General features: G+C 32.5%; 1 protein-coding gene across 9 annotated transcripts in view; it reads left to right on the forward strand.

Moving 5' to 3' along the window:
• Positions 1 to 20,600, forward strand: part of LOC145279872 (cytosolic carboxypeptidase 1-like) — a 657,874-nt gene that overhangs the window by 96,237 nt on the left and 541,037 nt on the right. The window contains exon 1 of one of the 9 annotated variants that reach the window (XM_080131326.1): positions 14,296 to 14,572. The exons of the other annotated variants lie outside the window; for them this stretch is intronic. The gene's annotated coding sequence lies outside the window, so the exon portion shown is untranslated. Of the gene's footprint in view, positions 1 to 14,295; positions 14,573 to 20,600 lie in introns of those variants that run through there. 9 annotated transcript variants of the gene reach the window in all.

Here is a 20,600-nt window from a genome sequence, read left to right on the forward strand (position 1 = left end):
TGCATGCTCCATATCGTAGTGTTCGACTAAAATTACAACAAAACATTGGTACTTTGATGATTATAGAGTTTTGTGGGGAGGTAAAATACATGAACAAACATAAAAATGTTACTAGTTTGTATAAGCTACTCTTTCTTTCTTCGTTCGTTTAGCTTACTCTGTTCTTTTCATTTCTTTTCTGTACTTCGAGGATGGTAAAATGAGTAGCTTTGTTCTATGTTCACTACCCTTAAATAAGAATAACCACAATCTATATATATATATATATATATATATATATATATATATATATAAAGTGAGAATGTGTGTGTGAGGACAATTCTCAACCTATAAACTCAACGAATTTTCGATCTAAAGACTTGAAATTTGGTATATAGAGTATTCATTTTAATGAAAAATATTTTAATCAGTTTTCATCCGGAAAAAGGGCTGTTAAGAGGTAAAAATTGAAAAATTGGTACTTAGGAGTCATCAGATTTTTATCTGTTCGTCAACTGTTTCACGACTGCACCTGCGCGAATAGTGCACATTAAGTTAAGAATAAGAAGGCTTGAAAATACTTTTTAAAGACTATGTCAAGCTAGACTAATGGGTATCGTATTTAACACACTGTCTTTAGGCTTTGGTTTTGATATCAGCTCGAGTATTATTTTTTTCTCACAAGAAGTGAACTGTTTAGAAAAAAACATAATACAGTAGAACCTTGAGATACGATGGCCCTAGAGTACATTTTTTTTTCAGTTTATGATGTGTGATACAATGTTTTTCCGGACCCTGGTTGTGGCATTTGCCTCGCTTTACAGTTTTATGTTATTTGATTATATACATGTGTATTATATACAGTACTGTATTTTGTTATTAATTTTTAATGCCATATCTCGGGGGTTTTACTGTACTCGCATGCACATGTCTCCGTTTCTTTCCATTTTTTTTTTTTTTTTTTTTTAAACCTTTTTTTTTAAGGAATTTAGTGTTACGTTTGATACCGGCAACGTCGGGTACATCTTTTAATTTCAAATAAAAGTTTCAAATGAACATTGTTAAACAAATGAAAATGATTCCTGCTTGTTCACATCAATAAAAATAGCAAACTTGATTATTGAACATCAGTATTCAACATTCAACAGAGCCTGAAATAAAACTGAACACAGCATTGGGAAAGCCTACTAGATACAGACCTCCTGTATCTTCGGTCTCTCTGTAAAGGGGTTTATTAGTGTATCTAATAGTGTCTCTGCAAAGGGACATGGATTGATATACAAATATGAGGATGCTTCTTTCACGAAGTAAACCCCAACCAAATGTTCCCAAAAAGCATATAAACAACAAGAAAATTTTAAAAAGTAAACACTGGCAGGACGACGCCCAGGATAAAAAGGTCCCCTCGTCATGGCTATGCACTGGGCCATACGTGGAAAATAACAGTGCAACTTTTCCCAGTGATACTATTACAGGTAGCAACACTACGTTGGAGAATCCACCAGACCAGACAAATTCTGATCCTGGACTCCGGAAAAAACAAGCAATGACCACAAGAAAACGCAATTATAAAACAGTGAATTGGTCGATTACGGAAAAGAAAAAAAATCCTTCACTGCTTCAAATACTCAAGATTTGAAAAATGGGGTTGGTGCAAGGACAAAATATTCGAGGGCCAAATAAAAAAAACGGATCTACCAAGAGAAAAACTGGAGGCAACTACAACCAAAAAATTACTCTCTATAGTCTCACAAATTGATAAATATATACCTCCACACGAGATTTATGAGATAAAGGAGAGAGCCATAAAACTGGCTGAAACTGACTTCAATTCCCAAAAAGACCAAGGAGAACACCATGAAACACAGTGGAGCCGGGAAGAAAAGTTGACCCTTATATGGGCAATGGAGTATGCCAAAGCCAAATATACAGGGCTGAAAGAACGGTGTGCGGAATGGCAAAGAATTTTCTCTATCTATATAAAAGCCAAGTACGTCCAAGGATGGAATACTGCTGCCATATCTGGGCAGGAGCTGCTAAAAACAGCCTATCCTGCCTTGACAGAGTACAAAATAGACTTTGTGGCTTACACTTTATTAAATCTCCACACTAACGTACTGTACTTACAATAACCCTTATCCCTGAGTTGATAAGTGGTGACCACCTTGTAAAAAAAACACCCCCCCCAAAAAAAAAATAACATATACACTTTCTTATTTTAAATGTTTTGTTCTTGAAGTTTTAACTTGATGCATACCAATAACGTAGCAATCGTGTCATTAAATATTAACTTGTGGGCGTAAATGCGAAAATGTAGTCTATGGGAGATAACTCTTAACATAGCAATCGTTTTATTGCTTAATGATGAAGTATGCATTTATAATATCAAAAATAAATATACATTTTAGATGCCTATACACACAAGTCTTCGTATGAAGCTCTATTCGTTCATTGGTCCATTACATGTAAGTACAAATCAAGTTTTCCATAGTTAAAAGACCAGATTAAATGTAATCAGTGAAGTGAAAGCAAGTTAATTACTGTTTTTGTAATTTTTTTTTTTTTTTTGTAAACGTGTTTATTTCTAAGCTTGCTCTGTCATGTTTCGGTTTGTAATTGCATTTTCGTATTTAAATCCTCAAATTGATGTATATTTTTTTCTTCACTATACAATTATAAAACTTCAGAATATCCACTCTCTTCATTTTAACTCGTTATTTTCTGAATTTGATTTTTAGTTGTTTAATTAACATTTAATTAATAATTTCTTGAGCAAAACTTTTGGATGTCATGAATGGTTAACATTCCGTTTTTTTCTTCTTCTCTTTATATTTTCTTCTGACTTTCTTTGTCATATATATATACATATATATATATATATATTTTAGAAGCAAGTCATTATATATATATATATATATATATATATATATATATATATGTGTGTATATATATATATGTGTGTATATATATATATGTGTGTATATATATATATGTGTGTATATATATATATGTGTATATATATATATATGTGTATATATATATATATGTGTGTGTATATATATATATGTGTGTGTGTGTATATATATATATGTGTGTGTGTATATATATATGTGTGTGTGTGTTTATATGTGTGTGTGTATATGTGTGTGTGTGTGTGTTTATATGTGTGTATGTGTGTGTGTGTTTATGTGTGTGTGTGTGTGTTTATATATGCATGCTTGTGTGTGTGTTTATATATGCACGTTTGTGTACGTGTGTGTGTGTGTATATATGCATGTGTGTACACACATATATATATGTGCGTACGTGTGTGGCATATGGTATAATCACGTTGACACACCGGTTCTCGTCAAATCTTGAACCTGCACTTACCACTGGTATGTAACAATGTTGATTCAAGAGAGGTGTGGTTGGAAATTGCACAGCTCTTGTCACAAAAGTTTCACGTGCAATCACCCTTACAGTCGATATCCATAGTCTGTCAAAACTGAAGGAAACCATTATGTGTGTGTGTGAGTGTGTGTGTGTATATATACACACACACACACACACACACACATATATATATATATATATATATATATATATATTAATAGCAAATGTACATGGCTGGAAGGAGCCCATTTTATAGCTTGGCATGATGGTATTATGCTATATAACACTACACTCTCTCCAAAGGAGGAGATAATGGCTGGGAAGATGGTGTTATAATAACATCTTCTCTCTACACACATAATTTAGAATTTAATACTTAAAAAAAACACACACACAAAACAATTATATATGATTACATATAGTCATAGATACATAATCCTTTCTTTTTTTAGCCATTGTTGTCTGTAGTTTTAGGAGATATGGTGAATCCTGTCTACTGGGCCAAAGAATATCACATGCGCTCCATTCATCAACCAACAACTTAAAGATTGATATAGAAATCCTATTATCCGTCATTAAGTTGCTGACTGAAGAATGAAGCACATGTGATATTTGTAAGTCCAGTGAATAATATTTACAATAATTGCTGAAACTACAAGTATCAATAGCTAATCTAAAACATTATTGTATAGTACTCCATCTAATCATATACATAAAGTTAGGTATGTTTATATACATGTATGTACTGGATTAATTCATAAACTAATTAACAGATCATTATGGAATTTGCTACTATTCATAAAGATTCCAGATGTGAGTTATATTTAGTTTATTTAATTTTATACTAAGGGGATAAAAAGATATGAAAGTTTCTTGCTAATTTTTGTGAAATTTTAACAATAAGTATTTTGATATTCATAAGCCAGTAGCAATAATAATGCATTAGACATGAGTTAATAAATATTCCTCAAATATCAGGATTTTAAAAAAATATTTTAAAGGTTTTTAGAAGCATAATGTGCACTAACCCCATCTGAAAATTGAAATATTTCAGATTTGCATGAAATTTGATGCATTATCATTAGCCATCAATTAAACAAGATTCCCTGAATTTTAGGATTTATTATTAAAACACCATTTATTTTAGACATATTCATATAATGGATTTGAATAAGAAAGCAATATTCTAGACATGAGATTTTCTTTCATAATATTTAAATTTTAAACTTCGTTTGGAGACATAAAAATTGTGCAAAACTGTTTGGAGAAATATTTCTCTACTTTCTCCTCTCTCTCTCTCTCTATCTATCTATCTATCTATCTATCTATATGTGTGTATATATATATATATATATATATATATATATATATATATAAACGTGTTTGTGTGTGTGTACATTTCCCTATGCAATAACTCTCTCAATTTTAAGTCTACAGACTCGAAGTTTGATATACAAGGTACTGCTGAGATTTGGGAAAATCTTTTTGATCGGTTTTCGGTCAGAAATTTAGCTGTTAAGGGGTCAAAGTTCAACGATTTATACTTTTGAGAACTCCTCCGACGATTTTTGGTCTAAACACTTGAAATTTTAGATATAGGTTCCTTGGACATTGATCCAACTTAAAATCTATCGTTTTGGGCTCAAATCAAGTTATTAAGGGGCCATAATAGGGGTCAAAGTTAAAAATATATTTGACCTCTGCGGTCTCTACCAAATTACTCAGACAATTTCTGGTCTAAACATTTGAGATTTTACATAAAGGGTATTCAGAGGTAGGGCAAGCTTTTTAATATGTTTGGGGCGAAAATTTTTAGTTACCAATATATAAATATATGTATGCATGTTTGCATGTCTGCTAAAACTTTCGACAAAGGCGACCAATTTTACCAAGATGAGTATCGTTTTAAAGTTCGACCTTTCATACGACAAATATCGAAAAATTGGCTAAAAACATTAATATCTTCCCCTTCAACCAGGCACTTTTTTACAGGGGGAAGGTTGCTTTTTTGGCCGATATTTTTTAAAGTTATCCTCTCCTTTCGATTGTCTAGCCTAAATGTTAACATAAGTCACTTCAGGTTTGGCGGTGGTCGTAACCGCAAAGTCGTCAGGTTTTTTTCCCCATTCTTTTCCTACTTCACGGTATGGGTTCGAGCCTGCCTTCCTACTACCACTTTTTTTTTTTTTTTTTTTTGCTTAACATACACATCCAAACACCCGGGCAACGCCGGGCTGAAATGCTAGTATATATATATATATATATATATATATATATATAAATTTCCAAAGTATAACTAAGTATATATATATATATATAGAGAGAGAGAGAGAGGCAGGCAGAGAACTGGCCTATAGTAAAAGCAAAATGATAAAATACATCTATTTTATAATAATATAAGTCATTTTTAATTTTTTTTTTCTTCATATAATAAACAAATATTTTGCTATCATATTTATTAAAAGAAAAAAATTAGATACAGTGTCAATTTAAACCATTCCTTTCAGCTGCTGGTATTTTTATCTATTTGTTTCTGTTGGGAAGGAGCATCCTATCGGATGCAAGGTATTCACTCCCTATTTCTGAAACTCCAACAGGAACATTTTTTCAGGATTCTAACCGTTGCTTTAAGCACAATTATTTAGATCTCTCATACACTTGGTTCACAGAGTATATTTGCTAGCTTAATCGAGGTATATGACCTGTATTTAATCATTTTGTTGTATTTTAATCTACGTTGTTTATTTTCTTCATTTCCAAGAAGTTAGGCACAAGGTTAAGTGTGGCTTTGGAAAGCCAGTGCACTAAGACAAGTACTCTCTAGTCTACAAAAAAATGCCGGAACAACCCTGTCTGCATTCTTCCGTAGAAGCATCCCAGGCAATTAACAAACTAATCTCCTTCTCAAAGAAAAGGTAATGCCTGAGAAGGTGAATCTCATAGGATTGAATAGAACCGCATGGACTGATTGTCGAGGATGTATCTTTGATTGTTCGTTGTGTTATGTTGGTATATCAGGATCAGCATGAAAATTTTGATAAACACTTGATGCAAAATATCGAAGCTGTTTTAAGATGAAGAACTTTCACATTTATTAAATTATACATAAATTTCAATTCAATCAAATAATTGCTCTAATCATTTAACAAGTGATGCTGATGCTCATTTATACTTTACTCACGGGAGCTGTGGAAATTGTTAATTAAAGGATATATGTTTTATGTACTTACTATATAATTTAAGTTTTCATTAATTTAAATGTAAACATTATTAAGAAAAAGTTCTTTTGCGTGTAAATATTAATTGAATAGATGAATATAGAAGAGATGGGAGGAAGAGAATATCAATGCTGTCAGAGCGAATACATATAAGCTCCAAAAAGCCAACATTGTAAAACGACTGGTTCAAGGGAAATAACTCCCACAAACTCAAAATATAAAATAGTCCTTCATTGTGAATTACTTCATTGCAACCTTGTACATTTAAAGGAAGACCCCCCCCTCCAAAAAAAAAATAAAAAGCGTGAGACATCTATTTCACCTTTAAAGAATCATTCTAACGTTTTCTAGCAGTTAAATACACAATATATTTTTCTTTTTTAAATTTGTGAACATACCTAAAAAGTTAGAAAGTTAGAAATGATGAGTGATTATAAAATTATTTAATTTAAATAGCTTCCAGAATTAGAACTTTCAATTTTTAATACAACAGAATTAGAACTTTCAATTTGTTAAGAATTTTAAAGCAAGTTTACTTAATTGACCTTCCATTCGATAGTTTAAATACTTCCAAATTCCATTCAAATTTCGAACAGTCTACGAAGTAACTGATGTCAACTATAAACAAAATATTAAAATGGCTGACTTGTTTAAGAAGAAACCGATATTCATTATGATGGATTTAATCTCGTAATAGGGTTTTAATTAACTACTTAAAAAAAAAAAATAATATAATTGAAAGATGTAAACAAAAACCGTATTACAAATACTTAACTTTAAAAAATGGATTTATTTTTCTTAAAAACAACAATAAATAGCCTTAAATAATTATTTTTAAATATTATTGGAAAGCGATTATCTCTTATTTAAAACTATATCTACCAAGAAAGGTTCTAAAATCAATTTTCTATCGATATTTATTCCATATTTGCTTAATTTTCCTACTTTGTTCTAATTTTTTGTTGCCTAATTTTCCTCAACTCACTGATTAGTAGCAATATCCAATCAAATCATTATAATTATGGTAAATCATGAAATTCTTTGCTAAATGGAAAGTACAGAATAGCTCATAAAGCACAACCAGCCATCCTTCTCATATTAAAAATGGTTTTCTAAATAATAATACTATTATTTAGAAATTCATTCTGAACATCGATAAGAGCTTTGTTAACCATTCTGTTCGTACACATACCATACCAATCGTCAACTGTTTTCAATTGTTTATGAAAAAAAAATCATATAGCTTTTAGTTAAATAACTGTTTTGTTTTGAAAGAGCAAAAAGCTAACTTCAATATCAAGCTGAAAAATAGTTGGTTTTTCTTTCATTATCATCCCTGCCTTTATTACCGTTTGTCTTACAAAATTTATTTCTTTTGTTGTGACCATGTCTACATGTCCATAGTCTGAACCACTACTGCTGTCGTCCTGTTGTTTCGACTGTACAGATATTCTTTTTTTTTTTTTTCACGGATTTGCATTAAATAGCACAATGATTCTTCCCATTACATTTGAAACTTGTCTTCACAAATGCCGGACATAACTCTTTACTCAGTTCATGCTGCAACGCACATGCCCTACACTCTCTGTGACATTGTGCCAACCTTCTCTTAGGTTTAAAATCTAACCTGAAAAGACATCTATTTTGAACACCACTAACACCCAGAAACGTAATATTTCAGAAATATTATGGATTAAAATTAAAACAAACAAATAACACCCTGAAAAAACAAATATTAACAAAATATATTTCAATAGTAATCGCTTATATTTGAAAATTTCTATGATTTATTTAAGTGATTCTCAATACATAAAACGTCTAACATATTTTGCCTCAGTCCCAAACAGCATTTAAGCTAATAAACTGTACTTCTGGCTCGTTAGTTTTATTTGTTATTGTTGGGGGGGGGTACAATAGTTTAGCAGATAAAGATACTGACTGTCGATCTAGATGAGCCAAGTTTGAATTCAATCGGTACTATAATACCATGTGCAAGAATGCCAAAAACAAAATCAAGCTTGTTAACAAAGTTGCATCATAAGAATTTCCTTTACTATTTGTTATTGTTGTACCATGTTCTTGCAAATATCATAACATACTTTATTACAATTAATTAAAAAATGAGTTTGTCTCATCCAGATGACTGATATGAAACATTTAAGAATAATTACCTAAAATAGAAATCAGAAATTGCAACAACTCATATTTTAATTGAAGAATATAATTGCGAGTTGTCTATTTTGCAACTAAATTTTTATTTATTTTTTTTGTATATGCAGACATATATACTTACTACATCCCAAGCAACGCCGGTTTGATACAGCTAGTTTTAGTAATAAATAAATATCTCAAAATATGCCATCAAATTTGATAACAGATATTCTTGGACCATAATTTTAATGAATTAAGAATTTTTTCAATATGTGGCAATAATGAGTTGTGATTTTGTTTTTTGGCATGTCTGAAAAAATAATTATTATTGATTAGTTAAAATCGATTTTTATTTTGTTTGCTTTGGAGGATGTTTGTCTTATAACTAGCACAGACATCGTAGTTGATCTGAATATACCTGGGGAATTTGAATTCTTGTAAGGTTATTTTTTTTATCTCCAATGTTAATCAGAATTGACATCTTTTCATCACTATCCATTATTATTATTATTATTATTATTATTATGTTTACTAAAATTTTCACACAAGTCATTATCTGTCTCGGTGAAAATTGAGGTGTTCTCAACAAAAAAAAAACTTCTTTCAGTCGTCTACACAAAAATCATGCCCACACATCTATTCCTGACTATTCCACAAAAAAGTCAATGTGCACAGAGTCGAACCTCTTTGACACTACCCCTGGTCTCCGACATTCGTCTTTTTATACATTTTCTATTTTGCCACATTTGCAAATCTCGCATGATTTCTTCTGCAGTCATTATGTATATTTTGATTCTATCCATCGCCATGTTTCTTTTTTGTTTCCCTGCCGGAAAGTTTATTTTCCATATCTCTGGTTTTCCTTTCTTTTTCACTCTTTTACACACCCCTCCCCCTCCCCCTGATCTCTTTGATCACTTGCATTACGTAGTCATCCATCCATCTCAGCGGACATCACTCTCTTGTGGATCTTCACAGTCTATCTTGGGCTTCCTATTGCTCATTTTTCCCATCTTTCTTTAGATTTCCCCAAGTCAACCTAATGTCAAGAAAATTTCTTGATACACCATCCACATTGATATTGTTATGTGAATGTGTCCCAGTGATCATAACTTTTGTCCAGTTTGTTGTGCAGCAGGCTCCAAGCGGTTTAATCCACACTTGCTATCTAACTTGTATAAATTTTGGCTTGTCGGATTTTTCTGCAGTCACTCTAAATCCAAGGTGTCGTCATTCTTATTTAAAGATCGTCCTATGCAGTACTGTTTCCTCAAGCTGGCCAGATTTAGGTGTCATATTGGACCAAACCATCGCTTCTGCAGGTGATATTTCCCCTCTTTCAGCAATGGCTTTTATAATTCTATGGTTTCATTCTATGTTATCATTTCCACTCAGCTGATATGCCACTTATATCCTCCAAAGTATTTTCCAGCAGAATGCCACCCCAATGTCCATCAGAACCTCTTTAACTGGTCGACGCCCCAAATGAAATCTTTTCCAATTCTTTTACAGTTATGTCTGCTGTTACTGCTCGAATCTCTCTCCAAATGGCAAATCGCCCTAGGTCATAATCTACCATTGACAGGTATATTCCTCCTTTATAGTGTGTGACGTTGACAACAGCATCAAATCAGTGGCCATTTGAACTACACCTGATTCATGAACGGTTGGTGGTGGGTCGATCGATCGACATCATTCACAGTTTCTGAAATAGGGCAGAGATTTCCCAGCCCAAATATGACATCAGTATTCCATACATAGTCTGATAGTAAATTTCCCGTAATAGAGAATAACCTCACATATGAGAAAAAATCAGTTCTGTCTTTAGTTAAAAACTATAGACAGAACCGATTTTATGAGAATCAGAAAGAGCAATGGATCTATTATATGAACTCTAAACCAGATTTGATGAGAAGGAAAGATCAAGAAGTTTTAGAGACTATTTCTTATTGAGAGCAGAGCCATCCAGTATAATCTAATGAAGAAAAGGGATACACATACAATTGAAAGATACGAGTTGAGTCTTAACAGAATTCAACAAAACGAGCCATTTCTTAACCTAATCCATAATTTAATCCATAACCTAATCCAGATCAACTTCTAAATCAGCTACATATTTCAATGGCTTCCAAAGAGATGGGCAAAAAGAAACGCGAGAATAGAAAGTAATATCATCAGTGTAGATGTTTATCTTCTGAATAATATTCTTTAGAGGATGATTGATACAAAGAAGAAACACTGTTAGGCATAGAGCCCCATGGAATACCGGTATTGATAGGAAAAGCGAATGAAGAGACACAATCCAGAATTATTCAAAAGCTTTGATCAGAAAGTATAAGTCTAATAATGTCGAGAATCTTATCACCTCGAAGTGTATGTAGAAGATCAAGATGCCACACTCTGTCAAACATCTTTAAAATACCAAGTGCAATGGTCCTACCCTTCTTCTGTATTACCCATAAACCAACCGGTCTGCTTGTCTAGTTTTAATTATGAAATATTTTAATAAAATAAAAATTTTAATTTGACGAAATTTCTGAAATGAGGAATTGTTGTTGTTTACATAATTTGACTTGCATCCTCATTAATGATTACTCTATGATTACGAGAACGAGTCAAACTTACAAAATATTCTTCAAGAAAGGAATAAACACGGATAAAGAAGATTTGGGTTGGTAAACAACGTATTGCGACAGTATAAGTCATGAGTTACTTCCCTTGAACCATTCAGAAGTTATCTCTTATGAACTATATTGGCAACAAGTGATAATGATTCTTCAGTTTAGAAGTACGAAAATTACTCGAAATCGCGGTCTAGCTTGGGCTAGAATTTGGGACATATGTGTGCCCATCTCGACTCATCATTTTTTTTTTATAAAAGGGTCACCACATATAAAGGCGTGGAGGTCACTGGAGGATAACGGTTAATATGAGTATAGCAGATTGGGATAGAAGCATAGTATGGTATAATTAGATCATTTACAAGGATGGTTCAATAAAAATTTGTTTACGTTAGACTTAAAGATGACAGTATTGTAGTTAGCTGGAAAGCAGACTAGCGGAACAGTTCCAGAGTCGGGCATTCCTAGGAAAGAAGCTTTATTAATGGAATCCATGTTTAGGTTTAGGCACTCATGAGTATGCATCATTGATGTTTTGTCTTTGGTTTTTAGTAAGTTGGGCCCATATGACATCTGACTATTTCAGCATCGTTCATACTCCATACAGAGTTTAACACGCTCGTGCATTTTTCATGCTAAATATGGTAACAATAGATTGTTGCCTGTAGTTTTAGGAGATATGATAAATCTTGTCTACTGGGCCAAAGAATATCACATGCGCTCCATTCATCAACCAGCAACTTAAAGATTGATATAGAAATCCTATTATCCGTCATTAAGTTGCTGACTGAAGAATGAAGCACATGTGATATTTGTAAGTCCAGTGAATAATATTTACAATAATTGCTGAAACTACAAGTATCAATAGCTAATCTAAAACATTATTTTATAGTACTCCATCTAATCATATACTTAAAGTTAGGTATGTTTATATACAGGATGTGTACATTCTTTAAATTATCTCAACTTGCTATATGAATACGCTATACCACGTTCCCAAGAAATGTTTAGAAATAAAGAATGGCATTTCCAGCAGGATGGAGCACTTCCCCACTATCATCATGACATAAGAGCATATCTTGATAGTCACCTGCGAAACAGATAGTTAGGACAAAGAGAAAGTATCGAGTACTGTCCACACTCATTGGATTTGATCCCCCCCCCTCTGGATTTTTCTCTTCTTTTTTTTTGGTGGGGGTGCGTATCAAATACACCACAAAACGAGCTATAATGAATGAGTTGAAAGCGACCATTGAAAGAAGATGAGTAAATATACCAATTGAACTGATTAGGAACGTTTTTGATTCAATCAGTGAGCATTGTCAGCTGTTCATGGACAACAATGGCCAATAATTTGCAAACTTTTGATAATTAGCTGGTTTCTTTATTTGTTCCAAATATTTGGATGCATGAACCTTTTCTTTCTGATAATAAATGTTGGTTTTATGGTCATTTAAAGAGTGTATACATTTTATTGGGACACTCTTTACATGTATGTACTAGGGATTGTTACATAGACTATTACAGGTACAAATGTAAGAAATGTACATCTAGAGGATTTCAGTACTTATGGAAACGGTCCTATGCATCAACAAAAAATCCCATGTCTGTCCCGGAAATAGTCGAAACAGTTTACGATTTGAGATTCACAATTTTTCTTCTTTTTTGGGGAGAAGGGAGCTAAAATCTATTTCAATCCTAATCTAACATGTTACATGCTGTGTCGTCTCACTCTTTACAATTTTTTCATGGCTTTTAAATTGTAAACCGCTTCATAGCGAATGACTTGAGCTTCTTCATCGATACTTGGGACTAACTTCATAAGTACTGAAGTTCTTAAGATATACACTCCTTACAAATGCCCTGCTACCTAAGTAATTACACCCGTTACATTGCCCCCCCCCGCCTTTGTGTTGCATGTATTGTCTTTCGTATGTTTGTTATTGAAAAAGCAGTTGTGATAAAATAAACGTATGTTTATTTATGCAAATACAGTGGTTTCTTTAGCATTAGTATATTATTCTTCGTGGAATGTTATCCTGTTTATTTCTAACCATCGTGTGAAACCCAGAATATTCTAATCAAACATGGCGGCGCTCATGATGGAGAAAGGTGTTGATCATATGTGTCATTATAAAAATGTATAAAATGAAATATCCAATGTTCTCGTTTTATAAATGTATTGAAATTGAAGACATTTTAAAACGTTTAATTTCTTACATAAGAGGTTGAAATCCACTCTTTTCACTGAATATTTGCATTAAAACATTAATTCCCTTATATTTCTGTCTACCAATAAACTCCTACAACTGTCCATCGACCCTCTATGCATTTCACAACTATGTTTATTCTGTTTTATACGACTTAACCTATAATTTGACACATATCTCTACGAAACTTAGAAAAATAGGCCAAATGTGTGTGCACACACCGCGCACGATTGGCTGGACTCTTCTACAAAATAACCGTTGATATTTTCAGGCGATTTATTCATTATTTTTGACAGTTTATTTAATTCGAAAATACAAATACATGATCTAATTACCATGTCGATTGAATACCACATCCTCGGATTGAAACTATATAAAAAAATAACTTAATGTTTACTTTTTAAAGGGTTGTTCAGTCCATGCAAGTTTCTTACAATGATCCTTCTCATTTAATTTGCGATGTAGACAGGATGATTTTAGCTAAAGCCTGGGAGAAAACTGTAGGGGTGTTACATTTTAGCTTAAACTTGCATAGAAATACCACTCTCCTAGAACATAACTTTTTAATGATTTAAAAATGTAGTGATTAATAAAAAAAAAAAAAATAATACACTAAGATAAAAAAAATACTGAACAACCTAAAATGTTAGAGAAAGGAGAGGAGGTTGTATACGTCGTCCGTAATATAATAGCACAATTCTTATCGCTTTTAAGCTGTTGCTTGTTTAGACAGGATGTTTGGAGCGAGCATTCAACAATGCCGCTATTCCACATTGTGAGCATATGTTCCTACACAGGCCCATTCTTATTTCTACGCTTTGGTGGCTTTATTAGCTAGTAGTCAATCATTAACGCCATCCAAATAGATATTACCTTTAGTAAACATAAACTATTTTCTCGCTGTCTTCCGGGATATTTCCCCCTGTCTTTCACGCGGCTCTGTTCTTGTGTAACTATTTCTTTCCATATGGCAACAAAAAAAACCAACCTTTCCCGTGTTCATTTGGTGTTTACTAAGGTAACCAATTTTTAATTTTATAAACGATCATTGCATTTTATGGCACACTGCAGCTTGACTATAAAGTAATTCAATATTATTAATGCTTGTAATTTATCATTGAAATATAATTGTAACACGTAAGTAATATAAGTTTATGGCATGCGGTTTATTTAGTATTCAACAAAGGCTCCAGCATTCGCCACTAGATTCTTAAACCATCTGAAAACCGCATCAACTGATTTCAAAAGTAACTAATGTTTTTTTTCTTTTTTGTGTGTATAATTTATGAAGTATAATTTATGCGATGTGTATAATTTATGCGATGATAATGATTAATAAGATGGAGAAATTAACCGTTGGAAACAACAATTCTTTACCATCTGTGACAAACATTGCTCATGGAATGTGAAGATTCGTTTTCTGGGTTGTCTATTTCGATTGCGTGTTATATGAACATTTTCAATCATCTCCCAGTATCCATCATCAAACTACCAATCCCTTGATCTAATTAACCCTTGTCATGAAGTGTTTTTTAACCTGGATAAATGGTTGTCCATTAGCAAGAAAAAAGTTCCTTGTGAAATCAGGTGACGCGATTTATAGTTAACTGGAAAATGTTGGCGCTAATATTTAATTCTAAAATAAAATACTATTTTATTCATTTTACAAACACTTAATAACAAGGAAGATTTTTTTTTACTATATATAAAACATATACGTGCTCGAATTGTGTTATACTATATTTAATAATTTATATTTCGTCAAATAGATAAAACGCAACTAATTTTGCTATTAATACTTGGTAGAAATAGAAAAAAAAAGTAATTTCAAATAGGCAGCATTCATAAATATTAGATATCTTACAAAATGTCGAACCCTTAAAGTTAATTTCTGGAAAACATGAATTAGAATTTGTTTTACACTGTTTTATTTAGAAAATCTCGTTTCACTTATTTTAAAATAGGCTCTAACAGCATAAACAGTCTGTTAAATATCTAAACACCTTATATATTATTTAAAAGCCTTAATATAAATAATAAATCTAAATAATGCAACATAACCTAGATGTTAATGGTTTTTAAAGATTTTCAATATTTCTCTTTATCAAACGATTATTAAGTCTCTTTATCAAACGATTATTAAGAATTGTTATCAGTCCTTTTTGTTTGTTTTCTTTATATCTATTGTTGTAGATACGGCCTGACTTCAATAAGAATTCTTAATTGTTTTGATAAACGATTTTTCTCGAAATATGAAAATATATTCAGCATGTTAGAATGTTCAATTCTTGACAGCACCTGTTTCGTAACGCAGAAGCAATCATATAATTATTATATCTATTTTTTAATATTTTCCGCCCTGACTCATCAGAAGAATAAGAACTCACTGACTTTAAAAGAAAAAAAGAATATGGGCATGGGTACATAAAGCCAAAAAACATTTCACGTATTTAGAGGAAGAAATAAAGTAAACAGCAAGTAAAAAAAAAAACACCATTTGAAATGACTTAAAAAAAAAAGATATCATCCGCTCTATTCCCATAAAGAGACGCTTTTCCTATCTCTTTATACCGATATCTACCTTTTTTTCTTTTTGTAAACTTTTCAGTTTGTGACGTTTTCTTTTTAATTTCTTTATCCTCATCGATTGAGACGTTATTTTAGAAAGGTGACGATCACTGTTTCAAACTTACAATAAGTATGAATTATTTGTGCGATGTCTATTTAATTGTACAAGTAATTATTAAGTAAGTTGAGATAAATAAAATCAGCACATTATTTATATCAGTTCTAAGTTTGAAAACGCCCGAATGTTTTATGTACGATCGTTTCAAATACGATTTGGAATATTTTATTTTACTTTCGATAATTCCAAAACGTCTTTTCATCAACGCCCCTCTTTACATCAGAAATAGAAATCAAACAAGAAAAACCTCAAATTTACAATGAAAATAAAAAATCCTGTTGTTATTGGAAAAACAGCTTCTTAGTATATAAATTTATATCATTATATTTATAACATGATCAATATACAAGTATTTTAAATACAAAGTGAAGTAGAATAAACGATAACTGATAATATATATGATTACCATTATTGGTGTTATAAATAGAATGACGTCATACTATCATGATAAAAATATGTACTTTTATTTCCGATGTTATAAAGGGCGCTGGTAAAGACACTTTTTGAAAATCATCTAAAGTGAAATAAATTATTCCAAATCATGTAGAAACGATCGTACACCAAACATTTGTTGCTTGAATCCTTTGAACTTATATAAATAAAGTGCGAAATTTTTCCATCTCAAACTACTTTTTAATAGCTCTGTTTAATTTTAAATAATCGAACATTTAGCTGATTTTAATAACTTCAGTATTTAGTGTTCGCATTTTGACTCTGTTATGTGCAGTCATACACACACACACACACACACACAAACACACAAACACACACAAACACACACACACACACACACACACGTGCGCGCGCAAATAAACGAACGTTAATTCATTTTAATTTCCCGCGCATTTTGCACAAAAATAAGTTCTTCTAGCAACGGCATAATTTCAAATACACCCACACTTTTTCTCACAACAACAAAAGTAAAATCAACATATTTCTGGCGGACGTAGATTAAGACAGTATCACGTGACACAAGCGACCAATGAGAAAATTTAGAAGATTGCCTTTTTAACGCTTTTCCAAAAACCAAAATATCAGCAGTAGCAATCTTGTTTTGGAGCCGGTCCAAAATGTATAAAAACGCATCAAACATTCTTTCTTCCCTTCTTTTTCCCTTCTCGCTTCGACGTCACACGAGAACATGCTTCATGTTTTCATAACATCGTCGCTGTCAAAACTATAATTACACACGCCACGCGGACACTCGAAAATCACACTTATGCACACACGCACTCATTCCGCACATTTTCTAATTAATAACAACGAATTACTTTCATCATCAATTACTTTCCTCATGGGACTTTTAAATAAGGCGAATTTTGCCAGTTAAAAAACTTATCTTAAAATAAGGACATTATTTTCACACAAAACTTTTACCTTTTAATCTTATTAATTCCAAGAAGGACTTTCATCTAACATTCTAATGACTTCGCAAAACTTTCACCGATCGGGCCTTTGCTTATTCATCTGTTTTTTTTTTTTTGTTAAAAAATAAATGCGATGCATTTCAAATCAGAAGAAGGTGTCATTTTGTTTTATTCTTTTTTTTTCTTTCTTATTTTGTTTGGGGCAAAGAGATTTAATTTCACTTAAACTTCTTTTCCCCTACAGTTGCATTGATTTTATTGACCCAAATTCTACGAGGAAAAGATGATAAATCTCTTATATTCAAGATAGTTTAGTTTTTAAATCGATATTGGAGAAAACTGCGATGATTTATTTTTTTTAATGTGACAAAGTCTTAAAAAACAAAACAAAACTGCGTCGAAACTTTTTTCTTTACGTGGGAGAAACCACGTTTGTCTTGCAGAAAACGTCAACGATTTATTTTTATTTAATGTGACAAAGTTTCAGGCCCTTTTTTGTGTTTGTCCATGATTGTTCAAGATTAGCTATGGAATCTTTTTTTTCCAGGGAACGCTGAGACACAGGAATGTAATATATATATTACTAGTTAGTTTCAAATGCAAGTTTCCACTGACACGTGTTTCGTTGTCTAGGCTCCATCAGAGTGGCCGAATCTATCTATCTATCTATCTATCTATTTGTTGATTTCTCTATATTTAAAACACTAAGTATTTTGGTGGACGAGAATTGATGAATAGATGAGAAACAGAAAAGAATGTATTAACGAAAAGAATAATTAATAGTATAATGAATGCATAAATATATATCATGTATTACCGATAATAGTAATTATAAAAAATAATAAATATTAAATATGAATGAGAATAAGAATCTTATTTATAAAACTTAATATTTCTTTTTGTTACAATTTTTTCAATCTGTATCTCATCCAAGGCGGAAGTTCGCAGAGCTGCGTGAGGCGAGTCGAATAATTGCATTTTTTTGTGGACCGTTCTTTTATGGGTCCTTACCTGGTTAAAATAATTGCTAACAGAAATGGTTGAAGCAGTTTACGATTTGAAAGCCATATTTGTTGGAAGGAATGGGGAAACCTAGTTTTTAGGAGCTAAAATATAATTTTTAATTCTTATTTAAAAAAACTCACTACGTGTGTATGTCAGAGACGAAAGGTTGCAGAGCGGTGCAAAGCGGGTAAAATGAAAACACATACTTAAATCATTCGTTGACATCTATGCTGATGACACGACCATCTACAGCAACACATCAAAGGCTGTAAATGACAAAGTTCTCTCTGATTCTCTCTCCTCTGATCTCGAGCGCGTGGTTCAGTGGGGGAAGATGTGGCTAGTTACTTTTAATGCATCCAAAACCAAACTCCTATCCTTACATCATCAACGCTCTGATCCCCATCTGGCATCAATTGTGATGGATGGCTCTCGTCTGGGTGAGGCCCCGTGTTTTGACAAGCTTCTGGGTTTGACCTTTACTCCTGATCTGAAATGGAACACGTACATCAAGTCTGTTGCCAAGGTCGCTGGAAAGATGGTGGGATCCTTCTACCGCTCCAGAAGATATCTCACTACTGATGCAATTCTCTATCTATATAAAAGCCAAGTACGTCCAGGGATGGAATACTGTTGCCATATCTGGGCAGGAGCTGCCAAAAACAGCCTATCATGCCTTGACAGAGTACAAAATAGACTTCGTGGCTTAGTGGGGGGTGCCCTTTTCTCTACCCTGCAACCTCTCTCTCACAGAAGAGACGTTGCAAGCCTATCCTTGTTTTATCGTTATTTTCATGGCAGGTGCTCGTCTGAACTCCAATCCCTGGTCCCCCCTCGCCAATCTTTCACGAAAAACACCCGTCTAGCTGAATCCACTGTGAAAAATTTCCCCCACTCTATATCTGTGCCTAAATCAAAACGCGGATTTCATGAACAAAGCTTCTTTCTTAGAACTGCACGCCTGTGGAACTCTGTTCCGTCTGCCTGCTTCCCTCCGGACTACAACTTGGATGTCTTCAAGTCTAATGTTAACAAATTCCTAATGAACCGCCCCCTTAAGTAAACACTCCATAAAATCTCCACACTAACGTAATGTACTTGCAATAACCCTTATCCCTGAGTGGCTTCCGGGCCTTGATAAGTGGTGATCACTGTGTAAAAAAAAAAAAAAAAAAAAAAAAGTGTATCATTTATGGACCGTTTTTAATGGGTTTTTACCCGTTTTAAAACATTGCTAATAGAAACATTGTTTACAATTTGAAAGCCACATTTTTTTGTAAGGAAGGGAGTAAACTATTTTTTTAAGGGTCTAAAATATTTTTTTTATTTAATCATCAAACCCACCGAAAGCTTCGTGTTATCTGCTTATGTTTTGTGGTTTGCAAATCGCAAAATGCTTTAGTTATTTCTCGAACTGATTCAGAATTCTCCATCAATATTTTGAATTGACTCTGTTCTATTAGTACTAAAATCGTTCGGATATTCATTTATTACAAGTGCTTTACCTATTTTTTAATTATTAGAAAACCAGTTTTTTTTTTTTTTTGCGAATATATTTTCAATAAATTGTTAATTCCTATTTTAATCACGTAAAATTAGAGTAACAGTAAAACATTAACTAATATATAAAAGGCAAAATGGGCACGAGCGTTTGTGTATGTTCGCCAAAGGCTTTTTGCATCGGGGTCCTCGCGTCGGTTAGATTCCGCAAGAAGTTTTGCATACTTCCCAGATCGTAATATTTCAGATTCGCAAACGGACACCGTCTCTATCTTTATTTGATCGAGTTAAAAAAAAAAATTCCCACTGTGGCGTCTTCTCGGCTGTTTGGTATAAAGCGGCAAAGCATTTAGCTTGGCCTTCCACCAGGGATTTCTGATGCTGCACTTCACTTCAGTTAATTGGTCTTCGGTCATTGCAGGGGAAACCCTTCATACTGAGAAAATTACTATTTTTTTTATTTTTATTTATTTATTTTTTTGGATACA

This window comes from Euprymna scolopes, chromosome 7 (genome assembly GCF_053919585.1).
Source record: "Euprymna scolopes isolate OS-2025 chromosome 7, ASM5391958v1, whole genome shotgun sequence".
Lineage (NCBI taxonomy): Eukaryota > Metazoa > Mollusca > Cephalopoda > Sepiida > Sepiolidae > Euprymna > Euprymna scolopes.